The 12,806-nt window shown below is 41.6% G+C and overlaps 1 pseudogene; it reads left to right on the forward strand.

Moving 5' to 3' along the window:
- Nucleotides 1-12,116: 12,116 nt before the first annotated feature.
- LOC106993040 (U6 snRNA-associated Sm-like protein LSm3 pseudogene) lies at nt 12,117-12,426 on the forward strand (annotated as a pseudogene).
- The last annotated feature ends 380 nt before the right edge of the window (nt 12,427-12,806 follow it).

The following is a 12,806-nucleotide window of genomic DNA, read 5'->3' on the forward strand; positions in this document are numbered from 1 at the left end:
CTGGGGAAATGAGTAGCTCAATCCTAAAGGGGGAGTTCTGTGTGGTATACCACAGCATCCACTACAGCTTATCCCTTGCACCACTTGGATCTGCTTACTTTGTGCATTCAATTCTGGGAACAGGTCCAGGATTCTGAATAAGTTTCTTTCCTGGAAAAATTTTGAGAAGAAGGTTATTGGGACAAACTATCGCCCTCACTGCTTCAGCTGGTCTTGAGCCACAGTCTCCTTCCTTTAATATACACTCTAATCTAGGAGTCTAGATTTCTTTCATCCTCAGCTAGCACCTTTGCTGGTCTAGATGGCTTATCTGATGGGTGGCCCAGACCCTCATTATTGAGTGGCCTAAAGCCATGGTCATCATGCTCTTCTTAGACTGTGGCTGCTGTCCTTGTCCATTTACCATAAATATTGGGCAGGGAGTACCAAGAGATTTCTCAGTAAACCACTTGGGTGCAAAATACATTCTTCCCTATCCCTATTGAGTAATGGCAGCCCTATCTTCTTCTGATGATGAGGATCAATTACCTATGACAGTATGGTTACTACTTTCCTTTCTTGTTGTCTCTTGGCACAAGGATCCTAAAGTGACTAGGCAATAGCTACAGGAGATTCTTACCATGTCTCCTGGTGGAAGCATTCCCCTCTGGGAACCAGGATCTCTAGGCCTTAAAATTGAGGGGATGGGAAGCACAAACTTCCCAACTGGGCCAGTGGGATTGATGGTAAGTGGGGCCATTTCTATTGACATTCTTTGGTTTCCAAACTCATGTACTATGTCTCCTGGGGATAAAATATCATGTAATAGTCATTGATTTAGGGTGTATATTGCATCCTGGAAGATGATGTCCTATTTTTATTGAGTATCAATTCTTTTTTCCTTTCCTTTCCTTTTTTTTTTTTTTGAGATGGAATCTCGCTCTGTCACCCAGGTTGGAGTACAGTGACATGATCTCAGCTCACTGCAACCTCCACCTCCTGGGTTCACATGATTCTCCTGCCTCAGCCTCCTGAGTAGCTGGGACTACAGACACCTGCCACCATGCCCGGCTAATTTTTGTATTTTTAGTAGAGACGAGGTTTCACCATATTGACCGGGCTGGTCTTGAACTCCTGAGCTTGTGATCCGCCTGCTTTGGCCTTCCAATGTGTTGGGATTACAGGCATGAGCCACTGTGCCCAGCCTGAGCTGCTGCGCCGGGTTGAGTATCATTTCTATCCTGGTATTTTGTCTACGGTTTCCAAAGGCTATTCCCTCACTTTATTGAGTCCAGAAGCTTCTGAGTGATGTGGTATATGACAGGACTGGTGGCTCCCATTGTCATGTGGCCATTGCCACACTCTCTTGCTGTAAGTTAGGTTTCTTGGTCAGAGGCAATGCTATGCAGAATTCCATACTGGTATATCACTCTGTGAGTTCTCAGAGTGTTGTCCAAGGCCCTGCAGGCAGAAAAGGTAAGACTATATCTAGAACATGTGTTAATTCCAGTCAAGATGAAGTAATGCTCCTTCTAGAGTGGAAAGGGCCTAGTAATCATCTTGGCAGAAAGTGAGTGGTTGGTCTCCTCGAAGAATGATACCGTGCTGGGGACTCAGCATTGGCCTCTGCTGCTGGCAGGTTGGGCATTGCTTTGCAAAAGTAACGATACCAGCTTTAGTAAGTAGGAACTCATACTTTTGTGCCATTCATAGCCTCCAACCTTGCCATATGACTACCCCATTCGTGAGCTGATCTGGCCAGAACTGGGGTGAGTGATAACAGAGGGTAGTTAATGTCAACTAGTTGAGTCATCCTGTCTATTTGGTTGTCCAGTCAGTCTTCTGTTGGTGGATGTTGTCATGTGGTCAATGAAATGCAGAAAAAGATATTCACATTTTTCTTTTGCCCACTTCTTTGGGTCCATCTATACCAAGGGTTGGCAACTAAAGCTCAGGCCAAATTCACCCACTGCCTGTTTTATGGGAACACAGCCATGCCACTTATTTATGTGTTGAATATGGCTGCTTTTATACTACAACAGCAGAGCTGTGCAGTTGCAACAAAAACCACATGGCCCATGAGTCTGAAACAGTTACTCTGATCCTTTGTAGAAAAAGTTTGCAGACTCTTGATTTACATGCTTCTTTCCAATATTGTCCCCAGTATTCCAATCTTGTTCCTTTCAGGTCCCTGTTCAATTAAGCCATTTGCCACTGCCTTCACGTCTGGGTATATTTTCATCTTGGGCCAATTCTCTTTCCACATAAAGTAGAAGACCAGACGTACTTCCTAAAGCTCCGACCATGGGAGGATTTCATGTCAACATGCTTTCAGGGCCACTCTGAGTGAGACAGCACTGTATCACCAGTCTGCTTTTGGTTTATACCCACAAATCAACCTAGTGCGTCCCAGTATCAAGCTTGGCCTTTGCTTCCTCCATCAGTTTGTCATAAGACCTTCTATGTGGACGTAAATGGAACACAGGGAAAGGCATCCATGCAACAGTACTGGTTGACAGGATGACAAGTGGCTAGTGGCTTACTTTTAGCCTCTGGCTCTACTTGATACCCAATTCTGATATGCTACTGCAGTTTTATAATGGACTGCTGCTGGACCCACTCAACATTATGACTTGATGTGTCTGACAGAAACCAGCTCAGGATGGGCAGCTCTAATCACAGGCCACTTGATGTCTCATAGTCAGCTGTTTCATCTCTACCATGACCCAGGAGTATGCCGGGAACAATTTATTGAGTGGCATATAGCTGTCTGGGGTTTTCCACACATTCCTACAGGTGTTTTTACACCCCAGAAAGCTCTAATATCACAAAGTCTCCTGGGTCACCTGGCCTAAGTGGCAGGGTTGCTTGTAATGCAGCATGAACCAGCTGTAGAGCCTTTCATTACTCTGGACCCCCTTCAAAGTTGTCAGCCTTCCATGTGATTCAGTAAATGAGTCAGAGTAGTTTTCCCCCGTATAAAACATATCATCTCCAGAACCCAAAGAGGCTAACAAGTATTGTACTTCCATCTTAGTGGATCCCTATACATGTCACTGATGTGGTAGGACCCAGAATCTTCCTAAGATTTATCATTTATCGCTCATTCTTTGGAAAATGTGTATCTTACCAAGGCTTCAACTTACTTGCCACTTCTTACTCATGTGGTCTGATTAACATCATGTTATTGACAAAATGGATCAATGTGATATTCTTCAGGATGTTCAGATAGTCAGGATCTATTTGGATTATATTATGACAGTTTGCTGGATTTAAAATATGTCCACAAATTCTTTGATGTTCCTCCCTTCAAGAGGTGGAGTCTAATTCCCCTCCCCTTGTAGATCACTGGCTCTGGGGAAAGTTGGCTGCCATATTGTGAGGACACTCCAGCAACCAATGGGGAGGTCCGCCTGATGAAGAACTGAGGCTTCCTGCCAACAAGCATATGAATGAGTCAGTTGGAAGTGAATTCTCTAGCCCCAATTAAGCCTTCAGATAACTGCAGGGCCTATAGATGTCCTAACTGCAACCACATTAGAAATCCTGAGCCAGAACCATCAAGCTAAGACATTCCTGCATTCCTGACCCACAGAAGCTGTAAGATAATGCTTATTTCCTGCTCCAAGGCTTCTCTGACACAGTGCCATGGATGCCGGCAGAAACCCTCTCAGCATTCATATATGGTCAACCCTTATATGTGAGGTATCTTGATCAAAGCTAGCTTTTCATTACTTGGCAAACAGTTCTGAAGCACATTTCATAAGGCTCCTCAGATGGCTCCACAGAATCAAGCACTGGTTACCTATAATGCCAGCCAACTGGTCAGTGCATCTTGCATTGGCTTTCCCTGTTTCATTCCTCCTTATTTCTCACGCTTGTTCTCTGGGCTCACCTTCCCACATAAACAATATGCAGACAATTCTTCATCTGTTTTCAGGGGAACTCACAACAATAATGTGAAAAGGCACATGACACAATTCAAATCTGATTGTATCTATATAAAACTCCTCAAGGGTTAGCCTCTTATCTTAATTTTAAAATGCTGGCTAGGCACGGTGGCTCACACCTGTAATCCCAGCATTTTGGGAGGCTCAGGTGGGCAGATCTCCTGAGGTCAGGAGTTCAAGACCAGCCTGGCCAACATGGTGAAACTCCGTCTCTAATAAAAATATAAAAATAAGCTCGGGGTGGTGGCATGTGCCTGTAGTCCCAGCTGCTCAGGAGGCTGAGGAAGGAGAATTGCTTGAACGCACGAGGCAGAGGCTGCAGTGAGCCAAGATTGTGCCACTGCACTCCAGCCTGGTGATAGAGTGAGACTCTGTCTCAAAAAAATAAAAAACAAAAAATAAAAAGCTGAAGTGAGGAATAATGTCTACTATCTCCTCTATGAACATTATGTTGGAAGTATTAGTTAAAACAAATCATACAAGGGAAATCATATCAGACAAGAAACACAGTAATTGAAAAGAAAGAGATAAAGCAATCTCTATTTATAGATAACATAATTGTTTAGTTGGAACACCCAAAAGGATGGAAAGAAAAACTCTCACAAACAATAAGCCAACTAAGTAAAGTAACTGGATATAAAAATCAACATGGGAGGCTGGGCGTGGTGGCTCAAGCCTGTAATCCCAGCACTTTGGGAGGCCGAGACGGGCGGATCACGAGGTCAGGAGATTGAGACCATCCTGGCTAACACGGTGAAACCCCGCCTCTACTAAAAAATACAAAAAACTAGCCGGGCAAGGTGGCGGGCGCCTGTAGTCCCAGCTACTCGGGAGGCTGAGAAAGGAGAATGGCGTGAACTCGGGAGGCGGAGCTTGCAGTGAGCTGAGATCCGGCCACTGCACTCCAACCTGGGCGACAGAGCGAGACTCAGTCTCAAAAAAAAAAAAAAAAAAAAAAAATCAACATGGGATAGGCGTGGGGGCTCGGCCAGCACTTTGGGAGGCCGAGGTAGGCAGATCACCTGAGGTCAGGAGTTTGAGACCAACCTGACCAATATGGAGAAACCCTCTCTCTACTTAAAATACAAAATTAGCCAGGCATGGTGGTGCATGCCTATTATCCCAGCTACTCGGGAGGCTGAGGGAGGAGAATTGCTTGAACCCAGGAGGCGGAGTTTGCAGTGAGCCGAGACTGTGCCACTGCACTTCAGTCTGGCAATAAGAGCAAAACTTCATCTAAAAAGAAAAAAGAAAAAAAAATCAACACGTAAAAAACATCTGCCTATATACAAACAGTAAGTAAATTAGGAAATATAATGAGAGAAGGCCTGGTGCGGTGAGTGTCTCATGCCTGTAATCCCAGCACTTTGGGAGGCCGAGATGGGTGGATCACTTGAGGTCAGGAGTTGGAGACCAGCCTGGCCAACATGGTGAAACCCTATCTCTACTAAAAATACAAAATTAGCTGGCTGTGGTGGCAGGCACCTGTAATCCCAGCTACTCGGGAGGCTGAGGCACAAGAATCGCTTGAATGCAGGATGTGGAGGTTGCAGTGAGCCGAGATCACACCACTGTACTCCAGCCTGGGCGACAGAGTGAAACTGTGTCTCAAAATAAAAAAAAATTAAAAGAACAGAAAATATAATGAGAGATGAGAGAGAAGATCCACTTAAAATAGCAACAATAAAGTAAAATATTTGATGTAGACCAGAAGAAATGTGCAAAACCTATATAAGTAAAAACTATGAAACACATATGGAAGACACAAACATGGACTTAAACAAATGGAAAGACATACTGTGATCTTGGATAGGAAGATTCTGTCATAAAGATGTCAGTTCTCCCTAAATTAAATGATATATTAATCATAATCCCAGTGGAAATTACCACGAGATTTTGGTAGTTTTGTAGTCTTACAAGTTTTTTATATAAAGATTTTTTTTAAAAGAATAAACACTAGCCTGGGCAACACAGTGAGACCCCATCTCTACAAAAATACAAAAATTAGCTGGGCAGGGCGGCACAAGACTGTAGTCCCAGCTACTTGAGAGGCTGAAGTGGGAGGACTGTTTGAACTTGGGAGGCAGTGTTTGCAGCAAGGCAAGTTCATGCCACTGTACTCCAGCCTGGGTGACAAAGCGAGACCCTGTGTCCAAAATAATAATAATAATAGTAATAATAAACAAGCAACGATAGTAAAATTCTTTAAGAAAGAGATACATAGGGAGGCTAGCCCTCCAGGACATTAAAATGTTATAAAGTTTCTGTAATTAAAAGAGTATAGTGTCGGTATATGAATAAACAGATCAATGAAAGGATGCATCTCAGAGCAGTGGGGAAGAGCCAAACTTTTAAACAAACGGTATTGAGACAACTGCAACCGTGTACCTATATGGAAAAATATAACATCAGCTTCATTCTTCTCATATACCAGAATATATGGCAAATGGGTAAGAGATCTAAATATGAAAAATGTAAACAAGTACTAGAAGAAAAACTGAGTGTGTCTTTTTAAACTGGGAGTGGGAAAACATTTATAACTTTAAAATCAGAAGCTATAGAAGAAAAGACTGATAACTGTTATTATATAAATGTAAATATTATTTGCAAACATGAGAGAGAAGGAGAGAGAGAGAGAGAGGAAGAACTAAAATATTTAAAAGACATTAACAAACTGTCAAAAGGTATTGACAAGTCATAACACACTAACACTCCTAACATACAAAGAGTTGATGATTTTTAGAATCATGAAGGAGAAAGGGCAAAAGATATGAACATAGATAGTAAAAAAAAGAGGCCGGGATCAGTGGCTCATGCGTGTAATCTCAGTCCTTTGAGAGGGCTGAGATGGGAGGATCGCTTGAGGACAGGAGTTTAAGATCAGTCTGGGCAACATAGCGAAACCCACTGTCTACAAAAAATAAAAATAAAAAAATTAGCCAGATGCAGTGGCACATGCCTGTAGTACCAGTTACTCGGGCGGCTAAGATGGGAGGATTGCTTGAGCCCAGAAGGTCCAGGCTGCAGTGGATCACTCCACTGCACTCCAGCCTAGGTGACGGGCGAGATCCTGTCTCTAAAAGAAAGGCAAATAGCAAAGATGCTCAGCCTTTTACATAATGAGGAAAGTGCAATTTGTTTTCTTTCTCTTTTTTTTTTTTTTTTTTTTTTTTTTGAGAGGGAGTCTGGCTCTGTCACCCGGACTGGAGAGAAGTGGCGTGATTTCAGCTCACTGCAACCTCCGCCTCCCAGGTTCAAGCGATTCTCCTGCCTCAGCCACCCAAGTAGCTGGATTACAGGCGTGTGCCACTATGCCCGGCTTATTTTATTTTATTTTATTTTATTTTTGTATTTTTAGTAGAGACAGAGTTTCACCATGTTGGCCAGGCTGGTCTCCAACTCCCGACCTCAAGTGATCCGCCTGCCTCGGCCTCCCAAAGTCCGGGGATTACAGGCACGAGCCACTGCGCCTGACCGGAAGTGCAAATTAAAATCACCCCCAGATAATATTTCTCCCCTATCAGATTGGCAAAACTCCAAAACTTTGACAACATACTCTGATGATGAGATGTAGGGAGTCAGGGTGTCTTATACATTGCTCATGGAATGCAAGATGATATAATCTTTGTGGAAGGCAACTTGGCAATATCTAATGAAAAGGAATATGCATTTACCCTTTGATTTAGCAATCCTACTTCTAGGAATCTATCCCAAGACGCACTAGCAAAACCAGTAAATGTCATAGAAACAAGACAATTCATTGCAACACTATTTGTGTCAATAAAAGACTGGAAATAATAAAAATGGTGTTTGGGGACTAGTTGAATGTTGCATCTATACAGTGAAGTCCTATATAGATGTAAAAAGCCATGAGAAGACCCCCTATCTACCTCCAGGGATCCCAGAAAATATGGCTAAATGGAAAAAAGCAAGACACAGAACAGTGCGTGGTGTGCCATTCTTTGGGTAAGAAAAGTGTGGAAATATGAATATATAAATTATATATTAAAAGTATATTTTCATAAATAATGAAAGCAGAAACCTATAGAGCAGTCTTTCCCAATCTTTTCACTCCAGAGGAACTCCTTTTTTTTTTCTTAGACAGGGACTCACTGCCACCCGGGCTGGCGTTCAATGTGGCACTGCAGTTTAACTCACTGCAGCCTGGACCTCCTGGACTTCAGAAATCCTCCCACCTCAGCCTCCTGAGTAGATGTGACTGCTGGCACGCACCACTATGCCCAGCTAATTTTTGTATTTTTTGTAGAGATGAGGTCTCACTAAACTGCATAGGCTGCTCTCAAATGCTTGGGCTCAAGTGGTCCTCCCACTTTGGCCCCCCAAAGTGCTGGGATTACAAGTATGAGCCACCGTACTGCTTAGAACAACTCTTGAAATGATTTTTAGGTCTCAGAGAATCCCTGCATAAAAATTATACCTATAGCTCATGGTACATTAGCGTGATTAATAAGATGTAGATATAATCATTCAGTAATAAATCAGTAATGCCATTATGAGTAGAGAATTTTTTTTTTTTTTTTTTTTTTGAGACAGACTTTTGCTCTGTCACCCAGACTGGAGTGCAGTGGCACGATCTCAGCTCACCCCAACCTCCACCTCCCTGATTCAAGTGCTTCTCCTGCCTCAGCCTCCCAAGTAGCTGAGATTACAGCCGAGCGCCACCACGCACAGCTAATTTTGTATTTTTAGTAAAGACGGCGTTTCTCCTGGTTGGTTTTGAACTCCCGACCTCAGGTGATCCGCTCACCTTGGCCTCCCAAAGTGCTAGGATTACAGGCATGAGCCACTGCACCCGGCCAATAATTTTTTTTTTTTCCTGTGAGTTGTGCATTTTGCTGAACTTATTAGCACACACTTTTTGTGTGGTCCCTCCAATCCACAAAGGATGTCAACTCCCATGCAAATCCATAGTATAGGTAAAGAAACCTTTTCGTTTTAAAAATGTCTTCCTTATTTTACTTTATCCAGAAAAATCCAAAGCCTTGTTACTACACAAGATGCTGATCAACTGTGATATATAGTGCATGTTTCATCCCCACTGAAAACTAAAAATGACTTTTTAACCAAACTTTCTTGAAAAATATTAAGCTTAGTTCAACCTTTATTGTAATTAATCTATTTCTTTCCTTTTCATAACAATTTTAAACAGCTTTATCAGTATATAATTCACATACTGTACAATCCACTGATTGAAAGTATAAAATTCAGTGGTTTTTAGTATATTCACAGAAATGTGCAACCATCACCAGTGTCAATTTTTTTTTTTTTTTTTATTTTTTGAGATAGAGTCTTGCTCTGCCACCAGGCTGGAGTGCAGTGGCTTGATTTCGGCTCGCTACAAACTCCACCTGGTGGGTTCAATCGATTCTCCTGCCTCAGCTCCCGAGTAGCTGAGACTACAGGCACATGCCACCACGTCTGGCTAATTTTTGTATTTTTAGTAGAGACGGGGTTTCACCATGTTGGCCAGGATGGTCTCGAACCCTTGGCCTCGTGATCCTCCTACCTCGGCCTCCCAAAGTGCTGGGATTACAGGCGTGAGCCACTGCGCCCAGCCCACCAGAGTCAATTTTAGAACATTTTCATCACCTCAAAAATGAACCCCATACCTTTCAGCTGTGACCTCCTCTCTCCCCCATGCATCCCAGCCCAGGAAAACCACTAATCTCTTAAATAGAATCATATAAAATGATTATAATATCATTATGAAAAATATAATGTTTTCAGGTTCATTCACGTTGTAGCCTGTGCCATTACTTCATTCCTTCTTATGGCCAAATAACATTTCATTGTTTGGATGTATCATTTTACATTTTCTTTATAGATTTGTGAGTTGACAGACATTTGAGTTGTTTCTACTTTTTGGTTATTATAAATACTGAAGCTATAAACATTTGTGTAAAAGTTATTATGTGGACATACGTTTTAAATTCTTCGGGGAGTACACCTAGGAGTAGATTGGCTAGGTCATATGTTAACTTTATAATTAATCATTTGTGGAAGTGCTAAACTGTTTTCCAAAGCAGCTGCACCATTTTGCATTACCACCAGTGGTATATGAGGGTTCTGATTTCTCCACATTCTCAATAACACTTGTTACTATCTTTTTCATTATAACCATACTAGTGGGTGTGAAGTGGTATCTCACTTTTGATTTGCATTTCCCTGATAACTCATAATGTTGAGTATCTTTTCATGTGCTCATTAGCCATTTCTATTTCTTCTTTGGAGAAATGTCTGTTTAGAACCTTTGCCCAGCCGGGCGCGGTGGCTCACGCCTGTAATCCCAGCACTTTGGGAGGCCGAGGCGGGCGGATCACAAGGTCAGGAGATCGAGACCACGGTGAAACCCCGTCTCTACTAAAAATACAAAAAATTAGCCGGGCGCGGTTGTGGGCGCCTGTAGTCCCAGCTACTCGGGAGGCTGAGGCAGGAGAATGGCGTGAACCCGGGAGGCGGAGCTTGCAGTGAGCCGAGATCGCGCCACTGCACTCCAGCCTGGGTGACAGAGCGAGACTCTGTCTCAAAAAAAAAAAAAAAAAAAAAAATAGAACCTTTGCCCATTAAAAAAATTTGTTGTTGTTGTTGTTGTCGTTGTTTCAGAGATGAGGTCTTGCTGTGTCACCCAGGCTGGAGTGCAGTGGTGCAATTGTAGCTCGCTGCAGCCTCGAACTCCTGGGCTCAAGCAGTCCTCCTGCCTCAGCCTCCTGAATAGCTAGGACTACAGTCATGTACCACCATGCCTGGCTAATTTTTAAATTTTTTGTAGAGATGAAGTCCTGCTATTTTCCCCAGACTGGTCTCAAACTCCTGGGCTTCGGTCTTGGCCTCCCCAAATGCTGGAATTATGGGCGTGAGCCACCCCATCTGGCCTAAAAAACTTTTAAAAATTGTGAAAACATACACAACATAAAATTTACCATCTTAGTCCTTTTACATATACAGTTCAATAGTGCTAAGTCCCTTCACCTTGTTGTGGTTTTCCCATGTTAAAATTTAATTATTTGTATTTTATTGAGTGTGAGTTGTAAGAGTTTTTTATGTCTTTTATATGTTTAGTTATAAATCCCTTATTAGCAATATGATTTATAAAATTTTCTCCCATTCTGTGGACTGTCTTATCACTTTCTTGATAATGTCCTTTGAAGCACAAAGGTTTCTAATATTGATCAAGACCAATTTATCTTTTTTTCTTCGATTGCTTGCGCTTCTGGTATCATATCTAAATATCCATTGCCAAATATAAGGTAATCAATATTTTTCTTGCAATACTTTCATGTTTTCTTCCAAGACTTTTATAGTTTTAGCTCTTACACTTAGGTGTTAGATTCATTTTTAATTAATTTTTGTATATGGTAAGAAGCCAACTTCATTCTTTTGCATATGGCTACCAGTTGTCTCAGCATCATTTGCTGAAAAGACAATTTTTTCTCCATTGAATGATCTTGACATCTTTGTCAAAAATTAGTTGACTGTAGACACATGGTTTTATTTTTGGACTCTCAATTCTAGTTCATTGATCAATATATCTGTCCTTATGCTAGTACCACATTATCTTGAATACTGTTGGTTTGTATTAAGTTTTGAAATCAGGAAACGTGAGTCCTCTAACTTTGTTCTTCGTTTTCAAGATTATTTTGGCTATTCGGAGTTCCTTTCAATTCCAAATAAACTTTAGAATCAGTCTGTCAATTTCTTCAAAGAAGTCAGCTAGGATTTTGATAGGAATTGCATGGAATCTGTAAATCAATCTGGGGAGTATTGCCATCTTAACAATATTAAGTATTCACAAAAAAGTCTTATGGTAAAAATAAATAAATAGACTGGACGTGGTGGCTCATGCCTGTAATCCCAGCACTTTGGGAGGCCAAGGTGGGTGGATTACTTAAGGTCAGGAGTTCAAGACAGGCCTGGGCAACATGGTGAAACCTCGTCTCTACTAAAAATACAAAAATTGGCCAGTGTGGTTCTGGATGCTTATAATCCCAGATACTCCGTAGGCTGAGGCAGGAGAATGGCTTGCATCCAGGAGAGAGAGGTTGGAGTGAGCTGAGATTGCGCCATTGCAGTCCAGCCTGGGTGACAAGAGCGAAACTTCATCTCAATAAATAAATAAATAAAATAAATACATACATACATTTTAAAATATTTACGTCTTCTGTAAACATGGCGGACAATGTAGACCAGCAACAAACTACCAACACTGTAGAGGAGCCCCTGGATTTTATCAGGCTCAGCCTAGATGAACTAATTTATGTGAAAATGAGAAATGACCAAGAGTTTTGAGGCAGATTACCATGCTTATGATCAACATTTAAACATGACCTTGGGAGATGTGGAAGAAACTGTGACTGCTGTAGACATTGATGAAGAAACATATGAAGAGATATATAAATCAATGAAATAGAATATTCCAGTGCTCTTTGTCCAGGGAGATGTCATTGTCCTGGTTGCCCCTCCACTGAGAGTTGGCTGAAACAAAGAATTTGTCCTGTATGGAAAACAGGAGACTTTGCACAGTGGCCTCTCTAAATGTACAAGACATTCAAAAGAGAAACCTGCATACATTCTGATATTAAGAAATAATTCTGGGGATTCTTCCACTCCTGAAGTTAGTTGATTTGCAGATAACTCACAACTACGCTAAACGGTATTTTCATTTCTCTCAAGCTCTTCCAATAAATATGACCACCAAGATAAAAAAATTATGTCTTTTGATCCATGAACATGTAATATTTTTCTTTTTATTTAGGACTTTTGCATTTGTTTCATGAATATTTTCATAGTTTCCAGAGTATAAATTTTATGCTTCTTTAGTTAAACATATTCCCAGGATTTTATTCTTTTTGATGGTAT

Source organism: Macaca mulatta, chromosome 13, assembly GCF_049350105.2.
Source record: "Macaca mulatta isolate MMU2019108-1 chromosome 13, T2T-MMU8v2.0, whole genome shotgun sequence".
In the NCBI taxonomy this organism is placed as follows: Eukaryota; Metazoa; Chordata; class Mammalia; order Primates; family Cercopithecidae; genus Macaca; species Macaca mulatta.